Raw genomic sequence first — 20,381 nt, 5'->3', positions numbered from 1 at the left:
TTTATTTTGTCTGTCACTTTGAGGAACTTGTTCGTCACATTATTAGCTGTAAGCCTCTGAGTGGAGCCGTCTGTTGTAGGTGTTGTTGGTCGCCACGGTGACGCCGTTGTCTGTTTTGCAGCTACACAGTTTAGAGAAACTACACAACAACTCTGTTTATTTCACATGTGGAGCTCGTTTCTCATGCAGCTGTTTAAAGACAGTTTAAAAGGAACAGAAAGCACTTTGGACTTATTTCTTTAGAAAAAGCTTCAAATCACGCTGCTGATAAACAGTTTAAACCTTCATGTATGGCAGAGGAGTCAAACTCAGCTTAGTCCTGTTCCACATTCAGCCCAGTTTGATCTCCAGTGACCAGTAAAACCACAGCATAATAACCTATAAATAACCACAACTCCTAACTTTAACTTTGGTTTAGTGCAAAAAAAAGTACATTCTGAAAGTGTTCACATTTAGGGAATTACACTGGGTACAGAAAGTATTCAGACTCCTTGAAATTTTTCACTCTCTGTGTCATTGCAGCCATTTGCCAAAATCAAAAAAGTTCATTTTATTTCTCATTAATGTACACTCAGCGCCCCATCTTGTCAGAAAAAAAACAGAAATGTAGAAATTTTTGCAAATTTATTAAAAAAGAAAAACTGAAATATCACATGGTCAGAAGTATTCAGAGCCTTTGCAGCGACATTCATATTTAACTCACATGCTGTCCATTTCTTCTGATCCTCCTCGAGATGGTTCTGCTTCTTTATTGGAGTCCAGCTGTGTTTAATTAAACTGATTGGACTTGATGAGGAAAGGCACACACCTGTCTATATAAGACCTTACAGCTCACAGTGCATGTCAGAGCAAATGAGAATCATGAGGTGGAAGGAACTGCCCAAGGAGCTCAGAGACAGAATTTTGGCAAAGCACAGATCTGGACAAGGTTACAAAAGAATTTCTGCAGCACTCAAGGTTCCTCAGAGCACAGTGGCCTCCATAATCCTCAAATGGAAGAAGTTTGGGACGACCACAACTCTTCCTAGACCTGGCCGTCCAGCCAAACTGAGCAATGGTGGGAGAAGAGCCTTGGTGAGAGAGGTAAAGAAGAAGCCAAAGATCACTGTGACTGAGCTCCAGAGATGCAGTCGTGAGATAGAGGAAAGTTTCACAAAGTCAACTATCACTGCAGCCCTCCACCAGTCGGGGCTTTATGGCAGAGTGGCCCGACGGAAGCCTCTCCTCAGTGCAAGACACATGAAAGCATAGAGTTTGAAAAAAAACATGAAGGACTCCCAGACTATGAGAAATAAGATTCTCTGGTCTGATGAGACCAAGATTGAACTTTTTGGTGTTAATTCTAAGCGGTATGTGTGGAGAAAAGCAGGCACTGCTCATCACCTGCCCAATACAATCCCTACAGTGAAACATGGTGGTGGAGCATCATGTTGTGGGGGGGTTTTTCAGCTGCAGGGACAGGACGACTGGTTGCAATTGAAGGAAGGATGAATGCGGCCAAGTACAGAGATATCCTGGAGGAAAACCTCTTCCAGAGTGCTCAGGACCTCAGACTGGGCCGGAGGTTCACCTTTCAACAGGACAATGACCCTAAGCACACAGCTAAAATAACAAAGGAGTGGCTTCAGAACAACTCTGTGACCGTTCTTGACTGGCCCAGCCAGAGCCCTGACCTAAACCCAATTGAGCATCTCTGGAGAGACCTCAGAATGTCTGTCCACCAACGTTCACCATCCAACCTGACAGAACTGGAGAGGATCTGCAAGGAAGAATGGCAGAGGATCCCCAAAAAAACTTGTTGCGTCATTCCCAAGAAGACTCATGGCTGTACGAGCTGAAAAGGAGCTTCTACTCAATACTGAGCACAGGGTCTGAATACTTCTGACCATGTGATATTTCAGTTTTTCTTTTTTAATACATTTGCAAAAATTTCTACATTTCTGTTTTTTCCATCAAGATGGGGTGCTGAGTGTACATTAATGAGAAATAAAATGAACTTTTTTGATTTTGGCAAATGGCTGCAATGACACAGAGAGTGAAACATTTCAAAGGGTCTGAACCTTTCTGTACCCAGTGTATCTTTTTCAAAACATTATGAACAACTGGAAAGTTCTAAAACAAAATAAATTAAATTTCATCAACATTCATCCTCAGTTTATCATTTCCTTATTACAACTTCCAGATCACAGAGTGTCGACAAAGGAACACAACATTTAGTCACCTGGACCTGAAGCACACAATATTTTACTTTTATTTGACAACAAATACGACAAAAGCAGAGCAAAACATTACGAAAATGAAACCCAAAATGACAAAAAATGAGACAAACAACAAAAACAAGAGAAAAGATGAACAAAGCAAAACACAAAATGACAAAAATAAGACAAAAATACAAGCGAGACAAAAACACAAAATGACACATCGAGAAACAGAACAACAAAAACAGGACACAAAATGACAAAAATGAGACAAACGACACACAACAAAACAAAAAACACAAAACATTAGACAAAAAAGTTACAAAGGGACAAAAAATGACACAAACGAGACAAAAAATGACAAACAAGGATAAAATGCTAAAAAAACAGACAAGTGAGAGAAAAAAAACCAACACAAAAGATACACAAAACAACAAATAAAGCAAAAGACAAAATGACAAAAATAAGACAAAAAAGCACAAGTGAGACAAAGATGGAAACACAAAGGAGCAAAAATATGAGACATATGACAAAAATCAGACAGAAAAGACAAAAATTAGACAAAAATATTACAAAAATGAGGCACGAAACGACAAAAATTAGACAGACAACACCAAACAAAACAAAAATAAGACAAAAAAACACAAGTGAGACAAAGATGGAAACACAAAACAGCAAAAATATGAGACGTATGACAAAAATCAGACAGAAAAGACAAAAATGAGACAAAATATTACAAAAATGAGACACAAAACGACAAAAATTTGACAGACAACATGAAACAAAACAAAAGAGACAAAATATTTTGACAACAAAGGAACACAAATGAGACAAAAAATGACAAAGAACAAAACGACAACAAACAGACAAAAACACAAGCGAGAGAAAAAGGAAACAACAAAAACAAGAAACAAAATGACAAAAAATGAAATGAAAGAAAAGTCAAACGGAAAAAAACGAGACAAAATATTGCAAAAATCAGACACAAAAGAACAAAGAACAATCTAGTTTTTTACTTCATGATCAAAACAACTCGTCATAGAAATTATTTTAAATTTATAGTTTTACTAATTTACAATCTGCAGTTAATGTCTTCTCTGGAGTTTTTCCACTTTAGGGCCGGATTGGACCCTCTGGAGGACCACTTTTGGACCACGGGCCTCATGTTGGACACCCCTGATATGTGGTCTTGGAATGCATCTTTTATGCTTTTAAATCAGGTTCTGTTCAGTCAGAAATGTGCTGCATGGATATTTATGGATACCTGAGACTGACAGCAGGTTTTTTAACTTCCTGTTTGTTGCATTCTGGTTCTCAGCATCGTTTCATTGTCGTCTACGCTTTTTGTTATTCCAACACCGCCGTCTGAGTTTTTATTGCAGCTTAAATCAAGATTCATTCCTTCAAACTTCACAGGAAGTAATTTATTCTGGTAAAGTGTGAAAAACAGCTTCCTCAGAGCTCAATAATCCACAGCGCCGAACGCCGAGCACTAATTTATTTTCGTCAAACTTAGTGTTTCATCATTATTCCTCGGCGTGCCCACATCACACATCCTGGTGTCTGCGTAGGGATTAAGTAATGCTCAATCAGCTGACACCCACAGTCACAAATGAAAGGAAATAATCCCTCTACATAATACAAACTTTGTCACATGCAGCATAAGGAGCTCAGAGGGAGCAGGAGGGTTTTATTCCTCAGAATAACACAATCAAATGTTCTGCTTTAATCTCTTGTTGACGTTTCTTCACTTCAGGTGGTTTTATTTCACATCTTTACATCTGCTTTTATCTTCCAGCTTCTCTCACATATCAAAGGTTTCATTCTGATCCAGGACAGTTTCTTTTCAACTTAGAACTAATTTTTCTTTATCAGATGATCCTGGTCCTTGATTAAACGCTGTAGCTTAGCATGCTAACAAGCTAAATATCAACAGTCAGTTACAGACTGCAGATTTAAAGGCCTCAGTGTTTTGTTTTTGTTTTTGTTTCATTGGGGTTTTTAATATGCAAGTCATTTTTTGCACCCTGTATCAGTTTTCTTTTTACCATTTTACATGCAGTATGCTTTTTAGATCATGAGTTTTTTCACACTACATTTTTACACTATGTATATATATATGTATATATATATATATATATATATATATATATATAGTCTTTTGCCTGCTGTATATTATTTACATGATATATTTTGCATATTTTTTGCACACTTTACTTTATATACCCTACATTTTTTACAGTGCATATTTGTAATTTTTATATTTGTTTGTTGTTTTTTTTTACATTTTTACAATGTATATCTTTACACAACTTTTTGTGTACCATTTTTGAACTCTGTATCTTTACTGCTGTTCTTCTTTTTATCAATTTAAACACCATTGATGTGTATTATGTTATTTTTTCAATATTCTTGCAAAGTATTTTTTACAGTTTATATATTTTTATCCTTTTGCCTGGTGTATATTATTTATATTTAATATTTTGTATTATTTGTATTATTGTGTTTTTGCACATTTTATTTTTTACACCCTAAATTTTTTGCAGTGAACATATATAATTTTTAAGTATGGACTTTTTATATTAGTTTTTTTAACATTTTTGCGATGCATATTTTTACACAACTTTGTTGTGTCCCTTTCTGCAAACTGTGCCTTTATTCTGCTGCTTTTCTTCTTTTTAAAGTTTTTTATATTTTTTACATCAGGTTTTTTTCAACATTTTTGCACACTATATTTTTACTCCATACATGTTTTCACCCTGTTGCCTACTGTCTGTTATTTACATTATATATTTTGCATATATTTTGGCCACTTAATTTTTTACACCTTACATATTTTACAGTGTATATTTGAAAGATTTTTTATCTTTATATATTTTTGTAATACTTTTTATTTTTTTACATTTACACATGGTATATTTTTATATACTTTATTTTTTACCATTTTATCTTTTTTGCATTTTACTATTGTTCGTTCTTTTTACCATTTTGCACGTTTTACAGTTTTTTTCAACATTCATTATATATTTACATTATTATTTTTATTTATTGATTATATTTTTTGCGTATTTTATTTTTACACCCTACATTGCACAGTGTACATTTATACTGTTTCTAATTTGTATATTTTTTACATTACATGTTTTTGTTACATATTTTTATACTTTTTTCTCATTTTTTGCACACTGTATATTTTTACACAATATATTTTTTCTGTTAAATACATTCTATATTCTGCACATTTTTACACTCTATTTTTTACAACCTGCATTTTTTACAGTATAAATACTTTTACTTTAAAAAATAGCATTTTTGCAGATTCCATTTTTTCACTTTTTTTGCACATTGTGCTTTTAAACTAAACATGTTTTCTTACATTTTTGCACAATATGTCTTTTCTACACTGCGTCTTTTTTACACTGCTTATTTTTAACATGTCATATAACACATAATTTATTAATGTCTTCAACATTTTTAGGACATTTTAGTCCATCTGTGAACAGAGTTTGTACTTATTTTCCAGTGAATATTTTTCCAGTTGCACTGTGAGTTGGTTGGACCTTAGTGTAACCATGGCAACCACAAAACTTTACAAAGGAAAATGATGTGAGACATAATTTCTTAGGGCTGCACAGTGCAGTAGTGGTTAGCACTTTTGCCTTGCAGCAAGAAGATCCCTGGTTCGAATCCCAGGGTGGTCCTGGGATCTTTCTGCATGGAGTTTGCATGTTCTCCCTGTGCATGCGTGGGTTTTCTCTGGGTACTCCGGCTTCCTCCCACAGTCCAAAAATATGCTGAGGTTAATTGGTTACTCTAAATTGCCCGTAGGTGTGAATGTGAGTGTGATTGTGTGTCTGTATATGTAGCCCTGTGACAGACTGGTGACCTGTCCAGGGTGTCGCCTGCCTTCACCTGAGTCAGCTGGAATAGACTCCAGCACCCCCCATGACCCTAGTGAGGATAAAGCGGTGTATAGAGAATGGATGGATGGACATAATTTCTTATTTTTTCCTGAATTACACGCATTTGGATGATTGTGGAGCAACAAATATTTTAAAGTTTGGGGCCAATATACGAAGTTTATCTTATTCATTGCTTAAAATGTTTCATTTAATCATTGCATCCAGCTGTACTTGTTTTTTGTTTTTTTGTAAAGCCATTTTCGGAGATGAATTTCAAATACAATTCATCACATAAATCTCTCTTATTTTTAGGTAACGTTGCTGTTTCATCCAGTCAGAAGTGTAATCACTAAAGAAAATGAAGCTCATTAACAGACTAACGATTGATGTGACTAACATGTTTACATTCCTCCTAAAAATCCATACAGCGTGGCGTTAATTGAACGTTTCCTTGCAGCTCTGCGGCTGTAATCTGCGTCTTGTCAAGTGGCGCTCGGTCGTGAGCTAATTGCTGCCTCTCAGGAAACGTAAAAATCTAATTGAATGAGTTTAGCAGGGGCTCGTTTCACAGATTCACTTAAAATCTATCTATCCCCACGGCTCCCAGCTGATCATTTCAAGGAAACTCTTTTGCTAAGTTGACGCCGACCGCCCACACACACCCTTACACACTCCTGCCACTTTATGTGCCTGAGTTTCATAATAGTCCATTAGTGTGCACTAAAAACACAAATTAGTTGAGATGAAGAAACAGACCCACTGGGGTTCGTGGATAATGTGCAGCAATAAAACACATGCTGGAAAACACACCCTCCAAGAGCTAAACCTGAGAACAGAAATACACCAGTCAAAGTCAGGACACACCTTCACATTCAATGTTTGTTTTCACCACTGTTTCCAGTGTAGATTCTCACTGAGGGCATCAAAACTATGAATGAACACATGTGGAATTATGCAGTAAACAAAAACGTGTGAAAGAAGTCTGAACATGTTTGATATTTTAGATTCTTTGCTTTGATTCCTGCTTTATACAGTCTGAGGATTCTCTGATTCTCTGGATGAACTTCATGAGGTAGTGAGGAAGTGAAAGGAAGGAAGGAAGGAAGGAAGGAAGGAAGGAAGGAAGAGATTTAAGAGAACAGAAGGAAGGAAGGAAGGAAGGAAGGAAGGAAGGAAGGAAGGAAGGAAGGAAGGAAGGAAGGAACTCTTCCAAATAGCCACTCTTTGCTTTGATTCCTGCTTTACACACTCTTGTTATTGTCTGGATGAGCTTCATGAGGTAGAACCTGAAATGGTTTCCAACAGTCTTGAAGGAGTTCCCAGAGATGCTGAGCACTTGTTGGTCCGTTTGCCTTCACTCTGCGGTCCATCTCACCCCAAACCATCTGGACTGAGTTCAGGTCAGGTGACTGTGGATGGGGAGGAAGGCTGACCCGTGTGGTCCGATCCAACAGATCAGCTACTGTAGCTTAGACTGCTAAAGAAGGTCAAGCTGGTTCTGATAGAAAGCTGTCAGAGTGCATCAGTTTATGGTGTATGGAGCTGCAGACCAGTCAGGATGTCCATGCTGACCCCTGTGCGCCAGAGAAAGACCAACAATGGACATCAGAACTGGACCACGGAGCAATGGAAGAGGGTGGCCTCGTCTGATGAATCACATCTTATTTTAACAAAAAAAGAAAAACATGCAAATCATACTGGGATTCCTGCTTGTTTACACTGTTCTTCTCCCAGTTGTGCACATCGCTGCAAGTAAACAAAATTTAAAAAAATTGTCTAAATTGTGTCCCAAATTAGGTGAAATCCATCCAAAATGACTGAAGTCTATCCAAAAATGTGTCCAAAATGACAGAAAAAAGTCTAAAATGACTCAAAAGTGTCAAAATAAAGTCAGATTGTGTCTTTAATGACTACAACATTTTCAAAATGACTCAAAATTAGTATAAAGTGACATAAATCTTGTCAACATTATGTTTCTCCCATCATCTCCTTCTTGGTCAGACAGTCCTTCCACAGCCTGGAGGTGTGTTTGGGGTCATTGTCCTGTTGGAGAATAAATGATGGTCCCACTAAACCAAACCTGATGGGATGGCATGTTGCTGCAGGATGCTGTGGTAGCCATTCTGGTTCAGTGTTCCTTCAATTTGGAATAAATCCCCAACAGTGTCACCAGCAAAGCACCCCCACACCATCACACCTCCTCCTCCATGCTTCACAGTGGGAACCATGCATATAGAGACCATCCGTTCACCTTCTCTGGTCTCACAAAAACACAGCAGGTGGAACCAAAGATCTCAGATTTGCACTCATCAGACCAAAGCACAGATCTCCACTGGTCTAATGTCCATTCCTGGTGTTTCTTGGCTCAAACTAATCTCTTCTGCTTGTTGTTTTTCCTTAGTAGTGGTTTCTTAGTAGCTATTTGACCTTAAAGTCCTGATTGGTCAGTCTCCTCTGAACAGTTGATGTAGAGATGTGTCTGCTACTAGAACTCTGTGTGGCATTTATCTGGGCTCTAATCTGAGCTGCTGTTAATTTGACATTTCTGAGGCTGGACACTCGGATGAACTTCTCCTCAGCAGCAGAGGAGACTCTTGGTCTTCCTTTCTTGGGCGGTCCTCATGTGAGCCAGTTTGGTCGTAGCGCTTGACGGTTTTTGTGACTGAACTTGGGGATACATTCAAAGTTCTTTAGGTTCCTGGGTAGTTCCCAGATGGTTCCTGGTTGGTTCCTGTGTAGTTCCTGGTAGGTTCCTGTGTAGTATCTAGATGGTTCCTGGGTAGTTCCTAGATGGTACCTGGTAGCAGAGATGGGGACTTGAGACTTGATGACTTGGACTCGAGTCAGCTCGAGTCACTGTTTTAATGACTTGTGACTTGACTTGAAAAAAATAAAATACTTGCGACTTGGCTTAGACTTGGAAGTTAAAGACTGGGGACTTCCCTTGACTTGAGACATGATGACTTGAATGACTTGAGTGTTGTTATTATTATTCACATCATGTTTTCAGTTTGAATGACGTTGTTGATATGTAAAATGCTGGATAGTCGAACATAGGCTTTTAATTTGAAATCGGCTTGCCGTATCAATCAGCCCCTCGGGGGGGCCTCCACGGCAGCGCCCACCGCCGGATATCATCACCTTCAGGTATCAGGATTTCTATCAAGACGGTAAACGACAAACAGCAGTTTGCAAGACGTGCAACGTGAAAATCACAGTCAGACGACAACGTCAGATTTCATCCGACATTTGAAGACCCATTCGGCCCAGTAAGTGCTTGTCAATTTGTTTTTAATATCAGAGCCTGTTTACATTGTCTGGTTAGTTGGCATTTTAGCTAATGTTAGCTTAATATAACAGTAAGGAGTGGGGGGATTAGCTGCTGCCTTGGGTAAAGTGCGCCGTCACACAGTCAATAATACTAAAAAAAATGTTATTCTCTTCATAAGTGCTTGTCAATTTGTTATTAATATCAGAGCCCGTTGTGTGTGTGTGTGTGTGTGTGTGTGTGTGTGTGTGTGTGTGTGTGTGTGTGTGTGTGTGTGTGTGTGTGTGTGTAGGTGTGCTCAGGTGCTGGCTATACTTGTGGGGACCAAATGTCCCCACAACTGTAGGAAAACCGAAAACAATGTCAGTTGTGGGGACCTCATTTTGGTCCCTACAAGTCTAAACAGTGTTTTCTTGGCCATGTTGTTGTGACTGAAAAAAGTAAAAGTGCAAAAACGTTTCTTTAGGGTTAGCCATTGTTTTGGTCTGGGTTAAGGTTAGGGTTAGGGTAAGGGTTAGGTATGAATGGGAGTCAATGGTAGGTCCCCACAAGGATAGGAAAACACAATATATGTGTGGGTGTGTGTGTGTGTGAGTGAGTGAGTGAGAGACAGAGTGTGTGAGAGGGTGAGTATATGTGTGCATATGAAAGTGTGTGTGAGAGAGAGATAGAGTGTGTGGTAGGGAGGGTTAGGGTTAGGTTGATTCTATGCGGTATTTTACGGAACATGAGTATTTACAAAGCAAATCAAAATTATCTTTAATATGTTGGGCACATTAGCCAGTGATGTTTACTGATAGTTACTTATATCTTGTCTTTTCACTTTATTAAGATCATATTCTGCAGGTAAAATTACAATAATGTGACTTGACTTGGACTTGACTTGAAGTATTACAGGACTTGACATAACCTGTGACTTGACTTGACTTGCCCAAGAAAAAATACTTGGGACTTACTTGAGACTTGAAGGTTGAGACTTGAGACTTACTTGAGACTTGAAGGTTGAGACTTGAGACTTACTTGAGACTTGCACGTGTGACTTGGTCCCATCTCTGCCTGGTAGTTTCTTGGGTAGTTCCTAGATGGTTTCTTGAGGATTCATTCAAAGTTTTTACAGTTTTCTGGACTGACTGACCTCCAGTTCTTAAAGTAATGATGGACTGTTGTTTTTCTTCACTTAGCTGATTGGTTCTTGCCATCATATGGATTCTAACAGTTGTCAAATAGGACTGCCAACTGTGGACCAACCTGACTTCTGCACAGCACAACTGATGGTCCCAATTAAGAAGGAAAGAAATTCCACAAATGACCCTTGACAAGGAACACCTGTGAAATGAAAACCATTTCAGAAGACTACCTCATGAAGCTCATGGAGAGAAGGCAAAGAGTGTGCAAAGCAGTAATCAAAGCAAATGGTGGCTGTTTTGAAGAATCTAAAATATAAAACATGTCCTGACTTACACACGTGGACAAAATTGTTGGTACCCCTCAGTTAAAGAAGGAAAAACCCACAATTCTCACTGAAATCACTTGAAACTCACAAAAGTAACAATAAATAAAAATTTATTGAAAATTAAATAATCAAAATCAGCCATCACTTTTGAATTGTTGATTAACATAATTATTAAAAAAAAAAAAACTAATGAAATAGGGCTGGACAAAAATGATGGTACCCATAACTTAATATTTTGTTGCACAACCTTTTGAGGCAATCACTGCAATTAAACGATTTCTGTATTTGTCAATGAGCGTTCTGCAGCTGTCAACAGGTATTTTGGCCCACTCCTCATGAGCAAACAGCTCCAGTTGTCTCAGGTTTGATGGGTGTCTTCTCCAAATGGCATGTTTCAGCTCCTTCCACATATGTTCAATGGGATTCAGATCTGGGCTCATAGAAGGCCACTTTTGAATAGTCCAACGCTTTTCTCTCAGCCATTCTTGGGTGTTTTTGGCTGTGTGTTTTGGATCGTTGTCCTGTTGGAAGACCCATGACCTGCGACTGAGACCAAGCTTTCTGACACTAGGCAGCACATTTCTCTCCAGAATGCCTTGATAGTCTTCAGATTTCATCGTACCTTGCACACTTTCAAGACACCCTGTGCCAGATGCAGCAAAGCAGCCCCAAAACATTACTGAGCCTCCTCCATGTTCCACCGTAGGGACAGTGTTCTTTTCTTCGTATGCTTGGTTTTTGAGTCTATGAACATAGAGTTGATGTGCCTTACCAAAAAGCTCCAGTTTGGTCTCATCTGTCCAAAGGACATTCTCCCAGAAGCTTTGTGGCTTGTCAACATGCATTTTTGCAAATTCCAGTCTGGCTTTTTTATGAGTTTTTTTCAGCAGTGGTGTCCTCCTTGGTCGTCTCCCATGAAGTCCACTTTGGCTCAAACAACGACGAATGGTGCGATCTGACACTGATGTACCTTGGCCTTGGAGTTCACCTTTAATTTCTTTGGAGGTTGCTCTGGGCTCTTTGGATACAATTCCAACGATCCGTCTCTTCAATTTGTCATCAATTTTCCTCTTGCGGCCATGTCCAGGGAGGTTGGCTACTGTCCCGTGGGTCTTGAACTTCTGAATAATATGAGCCACTGTTGTCACAGGAACTTCAAGCTGTTTAGAGATGGTCTTATAGCCTTTACCTTTAAGATGTTTGTCTATAATTTTTTTTCGGATGTCCTGGGACAATTCTCTCCTTCGCTTTCTGTTGTCCATGTTCAGTGTGGTACACACCTTTTCACCAAACAGCAGGGTGACTACTTGTCTCCCTTTAAATAGGCAGACTGACTGATTATGAGTTTGGAAACACCTGTGATGTCAATTAAATGACACACCTGAGTTAATCATGTCACTCTGGTCAAATAGTTTTCAATCTTTTATAGAGGTACCATCATTTTTGTCCAGGCCTGTTTCATTAGTTTGTTTTTTTAAATAATTAAGTTAATCAACAATTCAAAAGTGATGGCTGTTTTTGATTATTTAATTTTCAATACATTTTTATTTATTGTTACTTTTGTGAGTTTCAAGTGATTTCAGTGAGAATTGTGGGGTTTTCCTTCTTTAACTGAGGGGTACCAACAATTTTGTCCACGTGTGTATTTCACACTTTTTTGTTTACAACATAATTCCATATGTGTTCATTCATAGATTTGATGCCTTCAGTAAGAATCTACAATGTAAATAGTCATGAAAATAAAATTATATGAGAAGTGCATCCAAATCTTTGACTGGTAGTGTATGTTGTGTTAAACATCATCAGACAGAGTGTGTTTTGTTGATTTGTGTCTGTGTGTGCTACAGAGTAATGAGGACAGTGAAAAAGGAAAATGCAAAACAAAAGTGGATGTAAAAGAAAAACCCTGACAGGCAGCTTTGGCCTTTTGCATCGCTGAGAGACAAAAAGACAGACAGGAGTCGGAGAGAAGAGAGGGGTCGCCCAGGTCATTAATTGCTCTTTTTTCCCTCCTCGGAGTTGAACAGGATGGATGATTATGCATCTCTTCTTTAAACACCGCCGTCCAGAGCTAAAGAATGTCATCAGAGTAATTTTGCGATCAAATTGCGAAGGGCTGCCGGGAGACGGAGCAGATAGTCGGTGCACTCCTTGACATTCCCGTCAGACCGAGGCGGAGAACAGAGGAGCTGCCGGCAGAGAGACCATCAGACGAGGTTTCAAAGTCACTGCTGCTGTCGGCATGCAGAGGTTGTTCTTATTAAAGCTGCTCAGAACAAAGAAGGAGATGCACACAGCAACAGCACAATTAAAGTCAGTCAGTCCCTCAACAAACAAATTAGAACAATGTTGATTAAAGCCTGAAAGAGAACAGGAAAACGCTGCATCAGTCTGCTAAAGGAACGACATTTTAATTACTTACACGGACGTCAACTTTAATATTCTGTTATATTATAGCTGACTTTAGAGGGTAAATGTAGTGTTAGAGGGTAAATGTAGGGTTAGAGGATAAATGTAGGGTTAGAGGATAAATGTAGCATTAAAGGGTAAATGTAGTGTTAGAGGGTAAATGTAGTACGTGAGGGTAAATGTAGTATTTGAGGGTAAATGTAGTGTTAGAGGGTAAATGTAGTACTTGAGGGTAAATGTCGTATTTGAGGGTAAATGTAGTACTTGAGGGTAAATGTAGTATTTGAGGGTAAATGTAGTATTTGAGGGTAAATGTAGTGTTAGATAGTAAATGTAGAGTTAGAGGATAATTGTAGCGTTAGAGGGTAAATGTAGAGTTAGAGGATAATTGTAGCGTTAGAGGGTAAATGTAGTATTAGAGGGTAACTGTAGTGTTAGATAGTAAATGTAGAGTTAGAGGATAATTGTAGCGTTAGAGGGTAAATGTAGAGTTAGAGGATAATTGTAGCGTTAGAGGGTAAATGTAGTATTAGAGGGTAAATGTAGCATCAGATAGTAGGATGTACTGAGGCTCCAACAGATGTAGCTATAAAACCTGTTTTCTGTCCATGATGTCAGTAAATGTAGATCAGCTGTAGTACCTGGTTGTTCCACCAGGTGGAGCCTCTTCCTGTTTAATACTGTAGAGACCAGAGGAGGTGTCACTCAGACTACTTTTCATGTTAAAGCAGAGAGCATTGTGGCAGTTTCGGGACATGTCCACTAGATCTGACAATTTCCCGCATCCCATTCATTGTCTATGTGAAATGCACATGTTGCATGCTGGTCGTGTTGCGGTGCATTTCGAGATGCGATCTGGTGCATCTTCCTGGAACGGGCTGCAGCTCATTTGCATAAAGTAGACTTGACTTCTACTTTATGCAGATTCGATGCGGCGTGCGGAGATCCAACGCATCGCGGAACTTTCCTCAAACATCTAAACTAGCCGTCGGTGAACTAAAACAAGAACAGATTCAGCTACTGCACAGGTTATTCTTGTCTCAAATGCTTTCAGAAATACTTTTCGCTGAAGTGTTTTTTTGTTTTTTTGTTTTTTTAAAAAGCCGAGCCACCAATTTTGCAAAAGGGCAGTTAAAGTTGGCAGTTGTGAGGGTTTAGCTCGCAACGGGCAGCATGACAAAGACTTCTGTGATGTTTAATGACCTCCAACCAGAGCTCATGTGTTTATGATGACCTGTACTGAATCACATTGTTAGAGCCACCATTGCGGTACAAGCTATGTGTCTGTTTACTTGACAATAAATTTCCACTCTGCTTAATTTGGTATATCACTTTATTGAATATTGACTGAGAATGCAGCTGAATATTTATTATTTGCAACCCTAATATCCTGCCACAGATTGTGCTTTCCCTTTCCTACACCTGTGTGACAGCGGATGTAAACAAAGGTCTCGATCAGAACATCCCTAGATGCATATTAGCCAGTGAACATGAAGTTTATGGTTGTAAATGCCTCCCAGAGCAGAACAGAACCTCCGTATCTTCCTACATTCAGGTTTTCTTTTAATTTGTCCTCATGTCTTCACCAACAACATCTTAAAAGTCTTTATCATAGATGCCATCTGTTGAATGTGATGCTAAACACACTGTTAGCTTCAAATGCTAATCACCATCGCTTCATCACCATCGTTTCAAACCCAGCAGCTCAGGAATTAACTTTTCATTCCTCTGACACCAGGCCTGCAGTTGTTTCTTTGCCACTTTTCTTTCTCCTCGGCGTTAAGCTTGATGTGTTTTCAGTCCAATCTCCAGCCTTTTCTCCCAGCAGTTAGCTTCCAGGTCCAGGACGAAGCAACCATGACGGTTTGACAGCTCAGTTTTTCTCTGCAGCAAAGAGGTGACGGCCACCTGCCTGCACCCATCGAGCCGAGCTGGTCTCCCGGAGCTGCCATTGATCACGGTGCAATGTGGAGCCGGTGGGGAGCCCTCTTTACCACTGGAGGGGCATTATGCTCCACATATTAGTAAACTGAGGGGGTTTATCCAACCATGGTGCAGTGAGCCAACACCAGCAGCAAACAACTGCAGAAAATAGAAAGTGAGGACAGTTGGTTTGTCTGCATTTCTGCTGTCAGGGTTGAACCAGTACAGGATTTCACAAAATGCTAAATTTGAGATTCTATTTACTGCAGGAATTAAAATCTTCTTAATTCCTGCAGCATCTTTTTTTCTCCCAGGACTATGTATTCACTGTGGTACTACTGGTCAGAACAGACACAAAACAAGGAAAATACTCCTCCAAGGCTGCTCATTTCCCCATATGGCATGAGAAATGCAGCATTAGTTTATTAATTATTGATGATCAGAAATCACAGCAACATAGAATGGTGTGTGTTCTGCATGTGTACATTATGTACGGATACCGAATCAGGTGACCTAAATATGTAGCGGGCGGAAGGATTTGATGGGACTCAGAAACATCCACACAATTTAATCAGCTGTTCCTTGTATGACATCTGATGGATAAGTCCTGATAAGTCCTCAGAGGTGGATTTGTAGCAGGATCACAATCATGTGATCGACGTGGTGTTCTCTTGTTGTCATGGTTACAGTGACGCTGTGCCGCTATCTCTCAATGATAAAGAAATCTTTAACAAATCCATGGATCCAGACTATAAGCTGCATCACTGCCAAAATGTAATCACTTGGTCCTTGTGTCATTTCTGACTTTCCCTGAAAATTTCATCCACATCCGTTAGTCAGTTTTTGAGTAAAGTTGTGCAAGGACAAATGTCACGATCGTCACGTAACTCTGTCACGTTCCTTGGCGGAGAAATAACCACAAATAGACATAAAATGACAACAATTGGCCACAAAACCAGCCTTGAAAGTTTGCCCAGAATGCACTTTTTAAAGTTTTCTCTGGTGAATTATCAGAAAACGGAAACACATCCAGGGTACCAAAGATTGTTTCTGACTCTATAGACATTAAGCTGCTGCACTTCTACTGTTCACACTGTGATGCATCCCATAATACCGATGTTCAAAACTGCTCCTGAAATTCACTGGAAAAACGTTTGAGGCATTTTGGACACTTTTTGAGTAATTTCAGTTCATTTAAAAGTTATTTCTGACCAGTTTTAGGAGACTGTTGATGGATTTTTGACATTTTGGAAAAGTTTTGAAGCATTTTGCACAAGTGGACACCAGGTGTGTCTGTTCTGGTCCTTACCTGATTGAGCCACACCCTCAATCAGTGGCTCAGCTGATTTTACCTGCTCCCCCTTTCCAGTCGGGTGGGTTTTCGCTGACAGGAGCTGTGTGTCTGCGGAGCTCCAGCCTCATGTGTGGGTTTTGTGTCGTTTGGGCTTCAGCGGCATTGTGGACTGCTTTTGTTTGGGCAATAAACATTTGTTTTACACCGTACAGTGGTTATCTCCGAGTTTTTGTTACAACTGTGGAGCCAAGTTGTAAGAAATTTGACAGATTTTGGGCGATTTTTGGCTTTTCTGGAATCATTGTGCACATTTTGGACAAATCATGAGATATCTGGACAATTTTCAAGTCATAATTTTGAAGTTTTGAGGATTTTTTGGGAAACGTTTTGAGACCTTTTGCAAAAATTTGATGTATTTTGAGCTTTTTTAAAGTCATTGTAGACAAATAATGAGACATTTTTGTGAAGTTTAACAACTTTTGGACATTTTTACAGTAATTTTGGACAAACAGAAACACACAAACTTTAAGACATCCCATTATACTGATGCTCAAAGTTAGTTATAGAATGAATGGGCATTTTTTCTGTAATTCTGGACACATTTTAAGTCATTTTGGATAGGTTTGAGACATTTCCTAGTCATTTTGGTTCTTTTTTAACTTATTTATGACCTGTTTCAAATGATTGTTTACAGGTTTTTGCCATTTTGGAAAAGTTTTGATGCATTTTGCAGAAGTATGTTGTACAAATTGATACCAAATGTAAACAGCTCTGATCTGTAGCCAACCATTAAATCAAACCTCAGATGTAGATAAAGTACAAGCTGCTTATCACTGCAGAATCTGCAGATGAAGGTACACCAGCAGGGGCATCTAATCTGCAGTTTTTTATCTCCTGTAAAACTTTCTTTTGTTGCATGGCACTGAAGGAAACACTAGACTTGAACAGAAGTGATCTATGGCTGCAGAGAAACATCCAGTGAGACATTTGGCCCCAAACAGAACTGTACATCTGCTGTAAATCAGTGCTCTGTAGGTCAGCGGGGAGCTTTATATGTGGAAAGAACTAAATCATGGTAACTCTGTGGGTCGGCTGCAGCTCCAGGTGAGAAACTGATTGAATCATCCAGAGGAAGCATCTGCAAACAGCTGAGCATCCAAAATGGAGGCCCGCTGCTGTGAAATAACTCAGTTTGACTCCCCGATGAACACACGAGTAATGAAACTTTCAGCTCGACACCCAGACTCGTTTGAAGAATATCGATAGTCTCGTCAACCCGGCAGCAGAGACTCGCCTCCTACTTGTCTTTGGGGTCTTGAACTCCAGCAAAAAAACAAAAAAACAAAAAACACAAACTGCTGAAAAATGATCCGCTCTCGTCGGCTGAATCGGCTTGGATTCGCATCGATCGGCCGCTGATTGATCAAGCAGAGACTAAAGTGACTTCAGTTTGCATCACACCGAGAGAAAGGCCTTCCCTCCATTCATCAAAGGAGAATCAGAGGACGGATCTGTCGCTCTGTCTTTATTTCTCTGTCTGTTCTTTCTGACCTTAGTGGCAACCTGTTTCACAGTCTGTCTGCCTTCTCTGGTGTGCATCCATCCCTCTCCGCCCTGAGCTATTACCACTAACTACTCCAGGCCACAGTAGTTCAGCTATTGATTTTCCTCCTTGTTCGCTCTGTCGTCCTATCCCCTCCAAACTCTCTCCTGAGACACCATCCGAGCACTCTCCTGCATTCTTCTTTATCAATTACAGTGTTCCCGGTTAGATGCTAAACCACATTTTCCTGGTGTCCGGTGACACTTGGATTAGTTTTAGATTGATTAAGGTGCACGTAGGGTAATAACAGGTTTAGAAATGCAAATAAATGTGGTTGCTTTGGAGCGTTAAATGGAGATAACAGGATGAGATGACTCTTAATAACACTTTTATTCATCTTCTCCCTGCAGCAGACACTCAGTTTAGGTGTATTTTACAGCCTTGAATCTAAAATGTATTCTGTACGTATAACAGTGTAAAATATGCAGTAACCAAAAACGTCCACAAGATGGAGGCAGCTGACTGTGTAAATGCTTGTGTATCAATGAGAAAATATTATTTAAATGTCCTGCTCAGGTCGCTTCTCAGAAACAGTACAAATGTTCCTGAGTCATGTTTATTTACCCAAAAATGGCAGAAGCCAAAAAATCCCAATAGACACCATTTATATCTCATTATTAACTCCATTATTAACCATTTCTATCAATATTTAGTGCAGTGGTTTTCTTTACCTCTCACAGATCATGGTTCAGTGAGGAAAATCTGCTAGTTTTTTATTTTAAAAATACATGTTAAAAGTTTTATTAATGCACACTGAAAAGACACACATATAAAATACAATGTTTTTACATGATATTGATTTGAAATAATCTTTATTTTCCATTCAGAATGTTTTTCTTTTAATGGACACCTCTTCTGTTCAGGGTGGGTTTGGGTGTCTTTTTATGTGTTGATTACATTTATTAAGCCAAGTATAAGAAGTTTCATACCAAAAAACACTTTTAACTATTTAAAAAATATATTTTTTTAATCTAAAATGAGTTAATTTGACCCACAGCATAAAAGAAGGGTTTATTATCCATTAATTTTCTTATCTGTATGTCATCTTTAGTTCCTTTCTAATAGAGGATCAACTAATTTCAACTAGTTTCTATTTTAGGGCATGAATTTTTAAAATAGTCGTTGTTTTTCATTGTTAATTAGAGGAAACACGCTTCCCTTTCAACTAAGAAATAACTGAATTGTTTAAAAGTTAGATAACTTACAATAATTTCCCATTTTAGTGATTTATTCTGACTCCTGCTGCAGTCTGTAAAATATTATTTTGGCCTGTAGTACCGCTGGTGTCCTCTTGGGGGCAGTGAAGCGCCAAAGCGCCTGTGCTGCTAAAATTTTAAGAAGAAGAAGAAGCTTCACTGGAGGGAAGTTTGACATGTCTAGTTACAGAAATTAGCAGTTATACGGTTATTTTACTTGTCATTCCTTTAAACCAGTTTATTTAGGACAAGACTAAAGTTTTGTGCCTCTCTGCTGCTTCTATCGGAAGGTTTTAACTGAATATTTATCTGAATAGTTGGACGAACGTCGCCAGTAAGTGGAAATAAACTGTTAGCTAGCTTGTGTTTGTTGTTAAATCATACACGAATTTAGCAGAATTTAAAACATTTCACAGTGTTTTTTGTGGGTATTAGTTTATTCTTTGCACTATACAGACTAAAATATAACATTTTCTTTCCTTGCTTGGTTTGTCTTATCCCGTAATACCTGAAACTATCGTCTAGCTGACGTTTCTGTTTTCTGTAATACAGTGTTTGGGTGACTGTTTATACGCAGAAATATAAAGTAAGTAAAACTGTTAAAGATTTTATTTCAGTAGTTTATTTCAGTCCTAGATGTTTGCTAATAATTGCAGTGACAGTAAATCCACCTTTATTTTAAAAAGAGTTCAGAATGGCAGCAAAGTTACAGCAGTATTTAAGATAAACAGTGATGCTGCACTTATATATAGTTTCATTTTAGTGATTTATTTTATTTTAAACTAACTCCATTCAAACCTACTGGGATTTAAAGGCTTAATATTATGTATGAGTGCCTTGGAATTAATCTCAGCAACTCAATAAAACAATAATAAAACGTGTTTTTTTTAATGTTACTCTGCTATTTATTGCCATACTTTGTTGTTTACTTTAAGATTCAGCATATTTTTTATTTGTCATTTGTGATCAAACACACAGTCCAGGCTCATAGGAGTTCTTGTGTCGGGCTTTTTGTTGGAGTCGAGTACAAAAATAAACAATCAAAATGAGATGTAGAAAATTTCCAAAACAAAACACTACAAGAGTAATAAAAGATAAAATAACAAAATGTCATAAATTAATCTGAAAGCTACAA

The sequence above is a fragment of the Acanthochromis polyacanthus genome, chromosome 15 (assembly GCF_021347895.1).
Source record: "Acanthochromis polyacanthus isolate Apoly-LR-REF ecotype Palm Island chromosome 15, KAUST_Apoly_ChrSc, whole genome shotgun sequence".
NCBI lineage: Eukaryota > Metazoa > Chordata > Actinopteri > Pomacentridae > Acanthochromis > Acanthochromis polyacanthus.
This window is presented reverse-complemented; position numbering follows the sequence as displayed.